This window comes from Anabrus simplex, chromosome 9 (assembly GCF_040414725.1).
Source record: "Anabrus simplex isolate iqAnaSimp1 chromosome 9, ASM4041472v1, whole genome shotgun sequence".
In the NCBI taxonomy this organism is placed as follows: Eukaryota; Metazoa; Arthropoda; class Insecta; order Orthoptera; family Tettigoniidae; genus Anabrus; species Anabrus simplex.
The window spans coordinates 95756363-95772666 of NC_090273.1; the positions used below are offsets into that span (position 1 = coordinate 95756363).

General features: G+C 37.4%; 1 protein-coding gene across 4 annotated transcripts in view; it reads left to right on the forward strand.

The window, feature by feature from the left end:
* LOC136880954 (uncharacterized) overlaps nucleotides 1-16304 on the forward strand; it is a 51106-nt gene that overhangs the window by 21812 nt on the left and 12990 nt on the right. Inside the window, exons 2-3 of one of the 4 annotated variants that reach the window (XM_067153503.2) lie at nucleotides 10855-10954; nucleotides 11049-11309. The exons of 2 other annotated variants lie outside the window; for them this stretch is intronic. The gene's annotated coding sequence lies outside the window, so the exon portion shown is untranslated. Of the gene's footprint in view, nucleotides 1-10854; nucleotides 11310-16304 lie in introns of all 4 variants that reach the window. One more of the 4 variants, XM_068229215.1, reaches the window with a different exon arrangement.

Below are 16304 nucleotides of genomic sequence, written 5' to 3' on the forward strand. Positions count from 1 at the left end.
AATAGAAGCCAGCTGCTGCTAATTTTGGAGGAGCAATACATTTTACAGGCCACTTGTCAAATGTCTTCAAACGCTCTGCTTCTAACCTAAATCTTGCACTTTCATCTGCCATAGCATCTAATGTTCTCAGCAGTAATCTTCTATAATGTTTAAAATAACAGTGATGTCAACAGATCAGTTACATTCTTATTTATAGTCCTGTAACGAGATCCTACAGAAATTATATTTGAATTAACAGAAAGATAAGCCTTAAGAGAATTTCAAGAGTTTTTGTTTTAAGGGCAAAGTAGCGATAATAGGAAGAAAGCGACCATACAGTGCCTGTGTGAAAATGGAAAACTACGGAAAACTATCTTCAGGGCTGCCGACAGTGGGGTCTGAACCTACTATCTCCCAAACACTGGATACTGGCTGCACTTAAACGACTGCAGCTATCGAGCTCGGTAATAGGTATCTACATTAACTAAAACGATTAAGCTACAAGGCGATTTTAAAAGGTGTGTTTTAAGTGCAAGAGACTGATGACTGTAATGACCTGTGCATTAAAAGTGTTGTTGTAAGCATACAGGCCTGATGATCGTGGTAACTCTATGGAAATATCAACACTCTGAACCCGGCTACGATTATACAGACTGCATATTTATAACATCAAGCTAACCAGGATGCTAGAATGTAGAAACTGCCGTTAACACCACTGCGAGGGTGGTAATCTCGTCTAACCGAAGTGTAGCAGTTACTCTCGTGCTCTTTGTGAAGACTTCAGCATCAACCATTCAAAGCTTGATTTTCTGAAACTTCAAGTTAACCGGGACGCTAGAATGTAAAAAACTGCTGTTAACACTACTGCGAGGGTTGTAATCTTGTCTTACCAAGGTGTAGCCAGGGTGATAAAAGGCTGATAACTGTAATGATATTACAGAAATCGGGTAATATGATTATTAGTACATTGAGAGTGCTTGCAGATTAAATGCTGAATAGGATGGTAACAAACATGATTTTAAGGTTAAAACACATCATATTTTACATTTTAAGCAGATTTTGGAAAAAAATCTGTTTTGTCACTTTACTAGTGAAATGAGCCTAACTGCACTTATTGTATATCAGATATGTCACAATATGAAAAAGTAAGTAAAAGAGGTTGATAACCTTAATGATATTACAGATATCGAGTAGTATGACTATTAGTACATTGACAGATATGTAAGAATATGAAAAAAAGTACGTCAGGAAGGCATCAAGCTGTAAGGATAGCATGAACACAAAAAGCAGTATGTTTTGATGTCACCGGTATCATAAGAAATAATCGGTACAAAAACAGGTTTTAAATACCATAACAGGAAGCGGGGTTATATGAAAATTTATCACTACAAAAAATCCTGCTATCTTAATTTGCAAAACACTGTTGATCGTATTAACGGAAGAATGTATTAAATGCATATTATTAATATTTACAGGTGAAATTAACCAAAGTGTTGAATTTAGCAAGAATAGGGGCGAAAACAATTCCCAGCCAAAACTACTACTACTCGGTTGAAAGGCCTAAAGTATAGGGTATTTGTAACCAAAGAACTCGATTTTTATTTTTTACGGTTGCAAAGTTACAGCATTTTCAAGTTTAATAATCAAAATCCGACTTAATGGCTGAAAGGTCAGCGTTGAGGCCTTAGGTTCAAAGGGTCCCGGGTTCAATTCCCGGCCGGGTCAGGGATTTTAATCGCGTTTGAATAATGCTTCAGGAACTGGGTGATTGGGTTTACCGTCTGTTTCGATAGAAATATCGAAGTAAGCGTTGTTCTTTCGAATGGCACCTTAATATTGATGATCCGATGATGGGAAAAGGGTAAAAAATATTTTTGGTGGTAAACTTTTATGGTTGATAGCCCTGCCGTTAAGGTTCATATGGGTAATATGTTGATATATTTTTGATGAAATCGAGCCCCCTGAGTTGATTAACATCTTGGTTAAGCACCTACTCCATTTTAAAGAACTTGTCAGGAAATGTAATTCTGGTCTGAGTGTTGGAACATGGTACACTATGTGAGGTAAACCTGAGAAGAGGTGGATTCGATCCTACCTCAGCTATCCTAGAAGTGGTTTTCCGTAGTTTCACAACTTTTACTCCGAGCAAATGCTAGGATGGTTTCTAACTTAAGACCACGGTTACCTCTCCCCCCAATCCTAGACCCTACTACAAATACACACGCTACTAGACACTGCAATGACACAGGTTATCACAGAAATTCTACATGCATAGATGTACACAAGGCTGATGACCACGATATATTCAAAAGTTATACATAAAGCAGCAACAACCATGACTTTATAAAACACCTGATATTGAGAGAGCATGAAGCGAACAGTTAATAATAATAATAATAATAATAATAATAATAATAATAATAATAATAATAACAACAATAATAACTCACTTTATCCATATTTTAATATACCATAATCATATTTTCGTACACCAAAGCCATTCCGGTTTACTTTTTGGTTAAAAAGTATTTTGATCTCATACATCACGAAGACACGAAAAGGATGCTGTATTAATATTAAATTAGTTAAATTACAAACAGAAGCATTATTTAATTATTAAAATAGCCTAGACATGTCCAGTAGCTAATTGACATTGACCTACTTGCCATGCAGTGCTCTAAGATAAGAAAAAGGGCCGATGACCTTGGATGTTAGGCCCCTTAAAACAACAAGCATCAGCAAGATAAGAAAAAAAAAAAACAAGTTCATTCTTGTTGGTTCTCTTACGTAACTCAGCCGTAGAAGGCGACCACTGCCTACAATATACATAACAATAATAATAATAAGAGACGTCTAGTTACTTACCGAAGATTTAATTCAGATATCCTATACAGCTGCAGTTTTTTCACAGTGGGTCTTAATTGTCCTGACCGTCGGTTAATATTACGTACTGTAGCCGCTTATAGTGCAGGAACAGGCGCTGGACTTCAACACAGGCTAAAGCATATACTCATGCGTTGATATCCTCGAAGCACAGCTGTGCAAAAGTTCGCAACTGGGCGAAACAGATTTAAATTTACCCATGACTTATAAACCGGAAGGAGCGCTAACCTGATAATAGTGTTAAGCCATATAATAGCATATGAACTCTCCTAGTTGTTTCTTCAGTTCAAAAAACCCTCTGTATGTATGGTATACAACGAAGAATTTATTTTATTAATGTTAAAAAAGTGAAGGTATCAGTCAAAGAAAGACAAGGGCCATGAACGGCATGAAAATGAGAGACTTCCTAGGCCTCGAAAGCTCTAATAGCTCAGGGTTCGGAAAGGAATAAGAGTTGATCAAGGGAGGTCTGATAGATGAAAGTGAGGGGCCTGATACAAGTAAGTGGAAGCAATGCCAGGACTCACCTGAAGGCCCCGTGTTCGCCAACCCAAGCTCTCAACTTCAGAGCCCCTATGGCCCCCTTTAGTCGCCTCTTACGTAACAAGTATAAACTCATTCGCTAATTGGACATAAGGAAGGAAAATAATAATAATTTTAAAAAGTCTGACTCCGAGCCGGCCGTAACATTTTGTGCAGTTCTATAAAAGCGTTACTCACAACTGTAACCTATCATGCAGTTCCATGTGTATGATAATTAGAAAGCGCAACTAGCAAGGCTGTCTGCTACTTTACCTTAATAAGGCCTCAACGCAAACTAAAACTGGTAGATATCGCAATCTGATCAGTTTGCTACTAACTATCGACTGTGAAGCTTCCTCGGGAAATGGGTAAGTTTGTACATCTTTTGTAAATTTTTTTAAGACTGCGGGTGGTGGTGGTGGTGGTGGGGGAGGGAGGTCTAGTAGGCTTAAAGCCTCTGCGCGCACGCACTTCAGACTTTTGGTAGGTTTGTAAGTCACATTTTTTACAACTAGATTATGGTCATCAATTTTAATGTCTGCATTACCAATGCGAAAACGATCTTCTTCGTAACGAACGCCATAAGTAGTGTCAGTTTTTCTTGTAAAGAGCTTCTCTAAGTAGGGGGCAGTGAGTGGACCGTACGTACTTTTAAGAAATTGCTTTAACTGTGCATGATACTCGGGTGTAGACAAGACCTCGGACAAAGAGGGCTGTTGTTGTTGTGTAGGTGTTTCTGCAACAACATCTGTTGGCAAAAACTCAACCTGCTTTACCTGATTTAGTCGTGTATCTTGTCGTTGTTTTAATGTAGTAGGTGTTTCTACAATAACATCTGTAGGCGAAAACTGAACCCGCTTTACCTGTTTTGGTGGTGTAAAGACATCATCCTCCTCGTCTTCTTCTTTTTCTTCTTTATCCTGCATAGTTTTAACGTAGGATGTTTGTGTAGTAACTGAACTTGTAGTTGGCTTAGACAATGATGTAGATTGAAGAAGCTCTTGCAGTGGTGCACCAAGTTGTGTTTTTAAAAAGAAATCTGTGTCTGCTTGGATACGTTTCAACTCTTTAAATTTATGCTGGGTGTTGTTTTGTGCATGTATAATTTGTTGTGTCACCTGCTTGCTAGCTTTTCCATGGTCAACGTGTGAGTTCTGTAAACCTAGAAATAAGCCTTAAATATGTATAAAGTAATCAAAACCGATGCGGTAGCGTCTATGTTGAATATCACTTTCTTTATCGATAACTAAAAAGCTATGTCGCTGTGATAACCAACAGACGTTTAACCACACAGACGTTTAAAGGCATGGAAGGTCATATCAGTGTTTATGTGATCATCATATACGTGACGTATGTTAAGTTCATCTTGTTGAAAGAGGATGATCATATTAGCATTGTCACAAATTAACTGCTTTGGTATACAAGAATAGATTTGACATAAATAAAAACAATCTACATTTTTATGTCGTCCCATGCTAAAGCAGGCTTGAATAATAGCTTGCTGTTCTGTAGCAACATCATCAAAAATCATGGGAGAATAGGGTTGAACAGAGTCTGGAGAGATCACCTCTTCCTTAGCATGAAATGGAAAATATCCTATTTCAGCATGAGAGAGACCGGCCATCACTTGTTCGAGAAATATGCATAGAGGTTGATACAGTGACTTGGCAAAAATGTGAATGTTTCGAAAGCTGACACCATTAAGAGAGGTGATTAGCGTTAACAACAGATTCATTTTCCCACATCCTGAAGGTCTTATAATGATAGAGTGAATAGTAGATGGAAAGAGCGGACTGTGACGACGTTTGGTACTCGATTGAGGGAGGAGACAGGAAACAAGGTTAGTTATGGCAGTGTGTGTGGCTGCTTAATCATCTTCATACTGACTGAAGATTTTTGCTAGTTAATAAAACTATATATAGAATTGTACGCTGTTTTATAAACATAAAAGAAAAATACATTATACAGTATATCTGTGACTAACAACAAAAGTGCATATACATTTTCGAAAAACAACAAATTATATATAACACACAAAAAAAAAAAATGTTTATAAATAAATAGAAAAACCTTGAAAAAATATAAAAGCTATAGCTTCATTTGCTGGTGTGTTGTACTGTACATTTGATTATTAACATTTTCCTACAAACACCACCACACTCCTTTTTCACAGGATAAACACCAATATGTCTCCTTTCCATAATACAAGCTTAAAACCTCATCAAATAACACAATTATAGTTTCATTTATTTTTATACACTTATTTGCTTGCTTCCATTTTCTGCATAGTGTTACTCTCTGTGCACCATCTGTACTATTGCTGCTTGACGAGTTAATACAAATTCATTATAAGCTATATGTAATGTATGTATTTTATTATGATACTGAAAAGCTTTTTGTCATTTTTTACGTTTCAATCTATAGCGAGAAATATATCTATCTGGAATAAACAAAGCAAAAGAGCACAGCTTACAATATAAATTTTGTCAAAAGTATGATTTTTGTAATTTTATCCGAGAATAACAGTTTACTTCTATATAGTCAACACAATAATATTCTTGTATAGTAAAATAATTATCTACGCCGAGTGTTGGGCGGCGGGAAATAACCTGACTCCCTAAGGGGGCCAACGGCTTCGGGCGAATGAGCCCCTTTGGGTGGGGTGATGGTCCCCACAGTGGAGGAAATGCCACTGGAATCCATTATGCAGCGTCTGTTCTCCAGGTTAGGGGCGGCTGCACAAGGCGTCTGTACTCCAGAGGAGCGGCCTCATTATCACCTCACTGGATCACATCCAGAGTTGTAATTCGGGACCTAGTCCCACACAGGTGACACCTTGACAGTCAACCATGGAAGGTCTTTTAAGGAATACTCCACCGGCTGAACCAAGAGTTCAGAGAAGGCAGCATTCGGATACGGTGGGCTGCCACCTGAAAGATACCGTGAAGTCGGAGGCACGGAAATACCCCAGTACTACATACACGAATGAGACAAAATCAAGAATCAAACCAAAGCAGATAACATACTTCTCTACACACAACATAAACTCACTCATGCAAACCGGTAAACTAAAAGTGATCACCGACATAATGGACCAACACAAAATTCTTATCATGGGATTACAGGAAATTAGAAACACTGACCAGGATGCCTTGGAATCTCAAGGGTACAGACTTTATAAAGGTATACCCAGGAAGAGAGTGATGAAGAATGTCCCACAATTTGGAACAGGATTTTTGGTCAGCCTTAAAATAATAAACTCAGTTCAAGAATTCAGATCACAGTCTCCACGACTCTCAACGCTCACGTTAAAGGCATCTAATAAAATCTATACTATAATAAATGCCCATGCTCCCACTAATGATAAAAACAACTCCTCAAAAGACCAGGAGGAAACAGGAGAATTTTGGGACCTATTGGACCAGACCATAGATAACATCCCCAAACACCATATAAAATTATTAATAGGCGACTTCAACGCTCAACTAGGCAGAGAAAGGAAATACCGTGACATCATCGGAAAATGGCCAGCACACAAGAAAACAAATAAAAATGGAGAGAGACTAGTTGACCTGTGTAGAAACCATAATTTAATCTCAAAATCTACATGTTTTAAGAGGAAACCTCAAAAACTCAAAACATGGAAACACCCTGACTACACTAAAGGAGAATGGCAACTGGACCACGTCTGCATGGACAAATACCACCACAAAGAGATCTATAACGTCAAAGTCCTCCGAGGAATAGACACAGGTTCAGATCACTACGTAGTTAAAATTAAAATTAAACTCACTCCCCAGAGGAGACAACAAAAGCAAGCCCTTAAAACTAAAAGAAAAATAGATCCTACCCAGCTAATCAACAACAAAAATTACCAGAAAGCAACTGAAAAAATAAAAATCACAGACAAACTTGAAGACTTAGTACACAACCTTAAACAAATTGCAGAAGACCTAGCTCCAATTAAACCACGTAAAAAACACCAATGGTGGAACAGTGAATGTGATGAAACAGTGGAGAAAAGACATCAGGCATGGCTATTACATCAGTCCCAAAAGACAGAAATATCCTATCAAAAGCTAGTAAAACAGAGAAAAGAAACTACCCAAGTCTTAAGAAGAATAAAAAGACAACATCATAAGGACACCCTGCAGTTAATTGAAGAACAGTTCAGTAAAACTAAATCAAGGGACTACTACAAAACCTTCAGAAAGCAGCTCCAAAAATATGAACCCCCGACCCTACTGATGAAGGATGAAGATGGTAAGCTGGCCCATAACAATAAAGACAATGCAGAAATTCTGGCTAAACATTTCAACAAGCTTTTAAATTGTGAGGAACCTACAGAACTCCTTCATTTGGACACCAACACCCCGATAAAAACATCACCAGAAAACATCAATCCCCCCACAATAAAGGAAGTCTACCAAGCTCTGAATAAATTAAAAAACTACAAAGCGCCAGGAGAAGATCAGACCTTTGCGGAAATCTGGAAATATGCAGGAACCTCAGCAAAAGTTGCCCTCCATCAACAACTTGTCTCTATCTGGATTAAAGAAGAACTACCAGAACACTGGACAACAGCCCTCATTCATCCTCTGCACAAAAAAGGGGACAAAACCGACCCTAATAACTACAGGGGAATCTCTCTCCTAGACATAACATACAAAATATTTTCAATAATCATCCTTAATAGGATAAGTTTACAACTTGAGAAAGAACTAGGAGAATATCAAGGAGGTTTCAGACCCTGGAGGAGCTGTCCTGATCAGATCATGAGTCTTAAGTTGATAATGGACTATAACAGGAGAAGAAACAGAGATATGGTGATAACATTTGTAGATTTCAAGAAAGCTTATGATTGCATCCATAGAGAATCTCTGTTTAAAATTTTAAGACACCTTGGACTACACCCCAAATTAATAAACATGATAAAATTGACTCTCACCAATACCAAGTCAAAAGTGAAGTTTAGGGGTGAAACATCAGGGACATTTGAAATTAAAACTGGACTACGGCAGGGAGATGGGCTCTCACCACTATTATTTAACTGTGCTCTAGAAATGGTAATGAGGGAATGGTTTAGAAAATGTCCCCCCAAAATAAAGATTGGCCGAAAAATCAAAACAAATTGCCTGGGTTTTGCTGACGATTTAGCATTACTAGCAGTGGACATAAAAGAAGCAAAAACCCAGATATCAGAACTTCAAAACATTGCAAATAAAATTGGCCTCAAAATATCATTTGAAAAAACAGAAATTATGCCCCAAAAACCAACACAGCTAAAAGAAGTCACCATAAATGGTAATAAAATCAAAATAGTAACTCAGTTTAAATATCTTGGAGAAGTAATAACACATAACTTAAATGAAAAAATCTCAATCCAAGTAAGAACAAATAGATTAGCTAAAGCACAAAAATTAACATGGGATATCTACAAAAAGAAATGTCTATCAATAAATACAAAAATAAAACACTACAACACAGTTATAAAACCGGAAGCTACATATGCAGCAGAAACACTCTTTTACCTGAATAAACAATCAAAGACTGACAGACTTCAGAAAATTGAAAGGAGGATTGGAAGAACCTGTATCAACAAAAAATATCAGAAAGATGGACAGTGGCGGTTAATACCTAACAAAGTCGTGTACAAAGAGCTAGAACCCATTACAGATACTATGCGTAAGAGGAGACTGGGGTTCTTTGGACATATCATGAGGATGCAGGACTCGAGACTTCTGAAACAACTAGTACAACACAATCTCGTCTCAAAAAATACCACAACAGGATGTAAATGGATCAGAGAAGTAAGAGAGGATCTGAAGGAAATAGGCCTTACAACAGAAGACACCAAAAATAAGATAAAATTGAATACAAAACTCAAGAATACAAACCTCCGCTTTACCCTTACACAAAACAAACCAACAACACGCACATTTTCAACTGAGGAAAGGGCACGAAGATCGGAGCGTCTGAAGAAGTACTGGGAGGACCGCAAAGCCCGAACAATCCCTTCAAAGAGACCTGAACGACGGACTGACTAAAGTGATCCTATGTGGTCATAAAAGAAGAAGAAGAAGAAGAAGAAGAAGAAAATAATTATCTTTATGTCTAAGCAATTTTATTGGAGTACATGGTGAAACAGTTTTCATTATTTGTATTTTCATCAGGAGCAGGACCCTTATAGCAATATAAGTTAGGTTCATATACCTCTACATAAACCGGCGATGACAAATACCACAGTGGTTCCACATTAGTTATGTTGTTTAAAGTTACTCTACAACCGTTTCTAAACCTTTGAACTCCAGAACTAGATATTCAGAAGTTGACTTCATGTTAAGTGTCTTGAACAAAGCATACAAGTGTATGAGGTTTAACTGCAAAGAGTAGACCTTTTATATCCAATTTCAACATTATGTAACATGCCTTGGTCAGATAATGCAATCTTTCAAACTCTGACTCACATAAGGCATTTTGCTGCTTTCTTGCTAGTAATGCAAATGTCTGATAAACATAACCTCCTGCTGTTAGAAACTACTTTTAACATTATCTTTCTTACACTGGTCTGCATAATAATATATTTTCTGAATAGCTTTTGCATTTAACATGCCCTGCTTGAATAATGCTATCTTTTAAACCCTGGCTTACATTATAATTTTTGTTATGCTATTGGCTAATAAACATATCAACTACTTGCAGTGCTTGAAGACAATTTTCTCATTACATGCTATAACATATATCATAGTTACTGTGATAATGTGTTTTGCATGTCATGTAAGTAAGCGTATATAAGCAATCATTCTATAATAGACAACTATTAGTTCTAACAGTCAAGAAGACTAAGTGTCTACAGAACAACTTTAACTAGGAAGTGGTATGTCTGCATAAAATATTGATTCAGAAACTAGTGAAAGATCACAACCTTCTTGGATGATATAATTATTAGCAACTCATATGCACTTAACAAGTTACGAAGTTACTTCAGATTTAAAGACAATACAAGCAGCAATTCAAATTAACAGAAATTATCATGAATTATATGAACAAGGTAGACACAAATCACAATATTTAATTGTAACTCCAAGTACTAGTTACAGACTATTTAAATTCTATTACAAAATATGAGATAGTGAAATTTACTTTCCAAGTACATTAAAAGCAATGCCTCTATCAGTAAAATCAGAAATATTTAAAATCGAAAGAATTTCAGAAAAATATGAATGGTCACAATTATACATTGTCAAGAATAGTTGCAGAAAATGCTATTTCACTATATTTGCTTCTACAGATCCTTGCAGAGACTTACCTTCCACCAATTGGGATGATTTACTTTGTGCAGACAAAGTACAAATTAAATACTATAAATTTCCAAACATTCATGTTGCATTATTCAACATCTATGAACATCCTACATATTTCTGATGTTCACTTTGTCAGTGTCCTACCTTTACAATATCATCATTTCAGAATCCTTCTGTACAACTAATTCCTGACAAAGATTATTTCCTTTACAACAGAGCAAGTGTAGAGTGCAGTCCCTTTATTCAACCTGTACAAAACATTCAAGGTAATAATTTATCTCTTTCTAAATAATATACTACAGACTAACAGCCCTACATCTTTGAACATTTAAAAAAAAAAAGCATGTCTTATTCTTCCAGCCCGGCACCATCACCATTACCTGTACGTTCTGACAGTACGCTACACGTGTGTGCAGCAGGAGACAGTTTTCTCATCACATGCTGTAACATACATCATAGTTATTACAATAATGTGTTTTTGCATGTTATCAGTAAAGGTGTTTTGAAAAATAGAACAGAGTCCTTGACTAGCACTATAAAATCACGGGTAGTCTTCCCATTCACTCACAGTGTATCTACCGTGCTCTACGAAGCAACATCTCCAAGAGTGTGCCTTAACAGGTAAGATTATATTTTCATTTTAAATTTAAGTGAATTATGCTTCTTATAAGCATGAGTTATTAACTTCCTTTTTATTTGTTTTATAATATAGTATGGTATGGATCCTTTAGATGAAATTAATGCTCTAGGGCAGACTGCTGGTCTTGAAACAAAGCGGCTCCGCAACTTACCACTCCACCAGCCCTTCCATATTACACACTTACAGAAGATAAACAATACGGTATGGAAAGCAAATCATCTGCACCTGTGATGAATTTATTATTTTCCTGCCTGTCCGCTTCAATACACTATGAAATGAAATGGCGTATGGATTTTTGTGCCAGGAGTGTCCAGGGACACGTTCAGCTCGCCAGATGCAGGTCTTTCAATTTGACGCTGGTAGGCGACCTGCACGTCGTGATGAGGATGAAATTATGATGAGGACGACACATACACCCAGTCCCCGTGTCAGTGAAATTAACCAATTATGGTTAAAATTCCCGACCCCACCGGGAATCGAACCCGGGACTCCTGTGACTAAAGGCCAGCACACTAACCATTTAGCCATGGAGCCGGACAATACATTATCAGAAGGTGCAACAGAATTTCTAAACAGTCGCAGTCTGTTTCTCGAATACTTAGGTATTCGGAATGGAGCGTACTTGGTTCGATTTACGGAAGGTGCTATTAGCTAAAGTTGGTGTATAGACAGTCAATCTTAATCAAATATTATGTAAAATTTCTTTTTGTGTAAAACATGATACTGTTGTCACAATGAGCATGCTCTTCATTTGTTTTTACATAAGCATATGTTGTTTTTTATGTTTACAGACTTAGTTCTTTCTTAAACAGAACCTTATTTTTGTGCTAGTTAAAGTTGCTCTGTAGACATTTAGTCTTGTGTTCATTTTTCTTTTTGTGTAAAACATATATTGTTGTTACATTAAGCATCATTGTTTGCTCATAACATTATACTAATTTAAGCTTGTTATTAACAATACTTCATTTGTTTTTATTAACATCTGTTTAGCATATATTTTACAGGCTTAGTTATTTCTCACACAAAAAATAATACCTATACATAGAACTGTTATTTTTACTATTTATCTTAAGTTAAAAGTATAGCCAACACTGTCAACACCTACCTGGGAGACTATTCGCACCTGTTTCAACACACGCGTGTGTAGTGGCCGTATTACGAATCCAACTGGTCTATTAGATCCAAGGATATTATTAACTTCATGTTACCCAGTGTTTTTTTTTTTTTTTCAAAAATGAAGGAATACTTGCCCTACCACACAGCACTGAAAGTCAATGGTGAATTAGCTTGTACCTTAGTGTATTACAAAGAGAATGCCGAGGTACGCGATATGTTTTATCTGAATACTAGAATGAAGGCACTTTATCATTCTGATAATATTTATGAGTGGTACTGTACACACATTCTAGAAGCACTGCTTGCTAAATTTGATAAACTTCAAGATGGGCCGAGTGGACTTGCACTTGCAAAAATCAATTTCTTATCTATCAATGTTTGTAGGTATGAGGTGGTGGTGGTGGTGGTGATTATTGTTTTAAGAGAAAGTACAACTAGGCAACCATCCTCTATATAACACTAATCAGAGGGAGAAATTGGAAGGGACCGACACTTCGAAAAATGAAGTTATCGGCCAAAGGAAGACAAGGGCCATGAAGGGCGTGAAAATGAAAGATTCCCTAGCCCTCGCAAACCTAATAGCGTCGGGGTCAGAAAAGAACAAGAGTTGACCAAGGGAGGTCTGATAGGATAGATGAAAGTGAGGAGCCTGGCACAAGTAAGTGGAAGCAATGCCAGGACTCAGCTAAGGGCCCCGTGGTCTCCAACCCACGCTCCAAAGTTCAGAGCCCCTGGAGCCCCTTTTATTCGCCTCTTACGACAGGCAGGAGATACCGTGGGTGTTATTCTATCGCCCCCACCCACAGGGGGATTGTAGGTATGATCCACTCAATTCTGGATCAAGTTATATTCCTTTACCTGCTAACATTGGCAAATGTGCTGTAGTAAATATTCAAAACACAGATATGTTTTGCTTTCTGTGGTGTATAGCTGCCTTCTTGCAACCGGTGCGTATAAATAAGGACCGTCCAAAACAGTATGAGCTCACCTTTAACCGGTTACTAGAAACACTTAATTTTGTCAGTGTAACTTTTCCTATGAACATAACCGATATTTCTCACTTTGAGAAAAACAATCCTGATTTTTCTTTTATGGTTTATGGGATTAAAGGCAATACTATTGTAGGCCCCCTGTATACAACAAAAGGAAAAAAGTGTCATTATATCCACCTGTTATACCTCTCCGACAACAATGTAAATCACTATTGCTTAATTACCAACCTTTCAAGACTTGTAGGTTAACAACTTTCTGCACGTCAACACAAGAAGTTTGTATGTGATCGGTGTTTAAACTATATGAGCACTCGGTCTCAACTTGACAAACACATCGATTATTGTGTTACTCATCCATCAGTAAAACTTGTTATTCCAGAAGCGGAAAAGGCAACTATGAAGTTTGCTAACATTTACAAGCAAATCCCTGTTCCTTTCGTTGTCTATGCGGATTTCGAGTGCTTTACCATTTCAATCCAGCGATGTGCACCAAATCCATCTTGTTCATATACCAACGCGGTACAACATCACATCCCCTTTTGTGTTGCCTACCACGTAGTTTGTTCCTTTGATAGTAAGCAATCCTATTTTCGAACTTTTCATGGACCTAATTGCACAGCATGGCTACTTAATGAGCTTGAAACATTAGCACGGCATATTAGAACCTATTTACAAACACCAACATCTATGGTGTTTACCGAAGTTGATTTGCATAACTTCGACCTTGCCACCATCGGTCACATTTGTGAAAAACCCTTTCTACCAGCAGATGTTAAAGTAAGAAATCATTGTCATTACTCAGGTCGTTACCCAGGAGCAGCCCATCAAGTCTGTAACTTGCAGTTTCATGCACCCAACTTCATCCCCTCCTTCTTTCATAATCTTTCAGGCTATGACAGTCACTTAATTATTCAAGAGTTTGCCAACTTAGAAGCAATACTGATTCACTTCCGAAGCTGGGAACTGTACGAGTATCCGGTACTACCAACTACAGATAAACACAGTTGGTATGTAAAAACATCTCACTTCACAGGAAGACCTCTTTACATCCTGTTCGGTTTTCAAACCAATCGTAAATTTGTACACAGTGCTGATGCTTCACAATTTGATCATTGTCAGTTAAGAAACTTTCGGCTCTATCTGAATGGAATTATCTATCCTTACGAAAACATGGAACTAAATTTTGAGAAAAACAAATTTGGTCCACTATATGCCATGTTCTACAATTTTCAGTTTTCGTATTATCAGAAAGAGAATCATCCTTTGTTTTCTCCCGAAGAGTTTAAAAACAAAGTGCCTTTGGTTGTCATAAACTGTTCCTACTTAGAAGAAGCCATGAAGGAGTCACCAGTTGACATTCATCTTGAATTTGAAACAGCAAACAACATTCCTGCAAATACAACAGCCTACTGTCTTATTATTCATGAAACTGCAATAACCTATTATCCTCTATCGAATATTGTAACATGGCTGTAAATACATAGGTATACACTATGCAGAAATCAGTCTTTAAAGAGACATGAACTGCACCGATTGTACGGCCATAGAAGAAGACAATCAAAGTTTTAGTAACACAGCAAGTCTACCTACCGACCCGTCTTCCACATGTAAGTGTGAGGCCTGTGTCTTTAAACAAGCAAACAACACATTAGTGAGTGAGGCTATAGATGCCTATAATAAATATAAGTTTTTGTGGTATATGCCAAAGCATTTAATACCCTATCTGCCATCTAGTTTTGTGGCAAAGTATGCCTCTAAGGATGTAGAATATTCAGGGAACCTGCTACCACTTCACCTTAAAATGTCACCAGAAGTTGCTGCTTGCCGGCACTGTAATCAGCATTACAATTGAAGAGGTAAAGACGGCTCTGATGACTGGGACGGGCCAAACCCAAACCATATAATTAAAGACGGTTCAGAATGTACTTTGCGGTAATGTAATCCATTCGTGTTGTGTATATCTATGGTTATTTTTCAATAAACAACTGCACTGAATAATCTACCAGGCTTAATGTTTTGTTATAATCCTTCTACTATGAGCAGTTACATTCCAAGCTGCTTAACATTTGAAACGTCTCACATCTTTTATTTTAAATTTAAGACTTACCTTATTTTAGCAAACATGTTGCTTCCACTCTCTTTGTCCACTGAATACTATTTCACATTCAGCATGTTATCTTGCAATAAGGAAACAAAGTACAGTTTCTTATCATAGGACAATGTAGAGAAGCGAACACAGCGGGTAGTAATCTAAGTATTGTTTGGCATTAGTCATTTACTTTTCCTGTACGTGACAGCAGGTGTTAAGAAAATTGAGGCCAAGCAGTTATCAGACATTTGCATGACCAGGAAAAAGCAGATAAAGAATAACCTTAGTTTATGCTAATCGTTGCACACTGCATTGACTCAGTGGTAATAGGTACTGAAGAATACAATTCCAATGTTCTCCACGACAACTGAATATAAAATAGAATTAAATATACAATACAATAATCCTTTACAATAATTTCCACACATTCAAACAGAAGAAAAAGCTATTCGTATGTAAAACAGGTAAGCCACTGCCAACGCACACCACCATAGCAGAAACTCAAAAACAAAGTAGGAAGGGCATCCAGGCATAAAACTGGTATTCATATAAACCAACGCATGTCAGGTAGGCCATCACCAACGCCTGCCAAGTAGGCCACCGCCACGCACCACCATCATAGCGGACACTCAAAAAACAAAGTGGGAAGGGCAACCGGTCATAAAACTATGATTTATCTAACCAACGTCTGCCGGGTAGGCTACCGCCAATGCACAACCATCATGGTGGACACTCAAAAACAAAGTGGGAAGGGCAACCGGTCGTAAAACTACGATTTA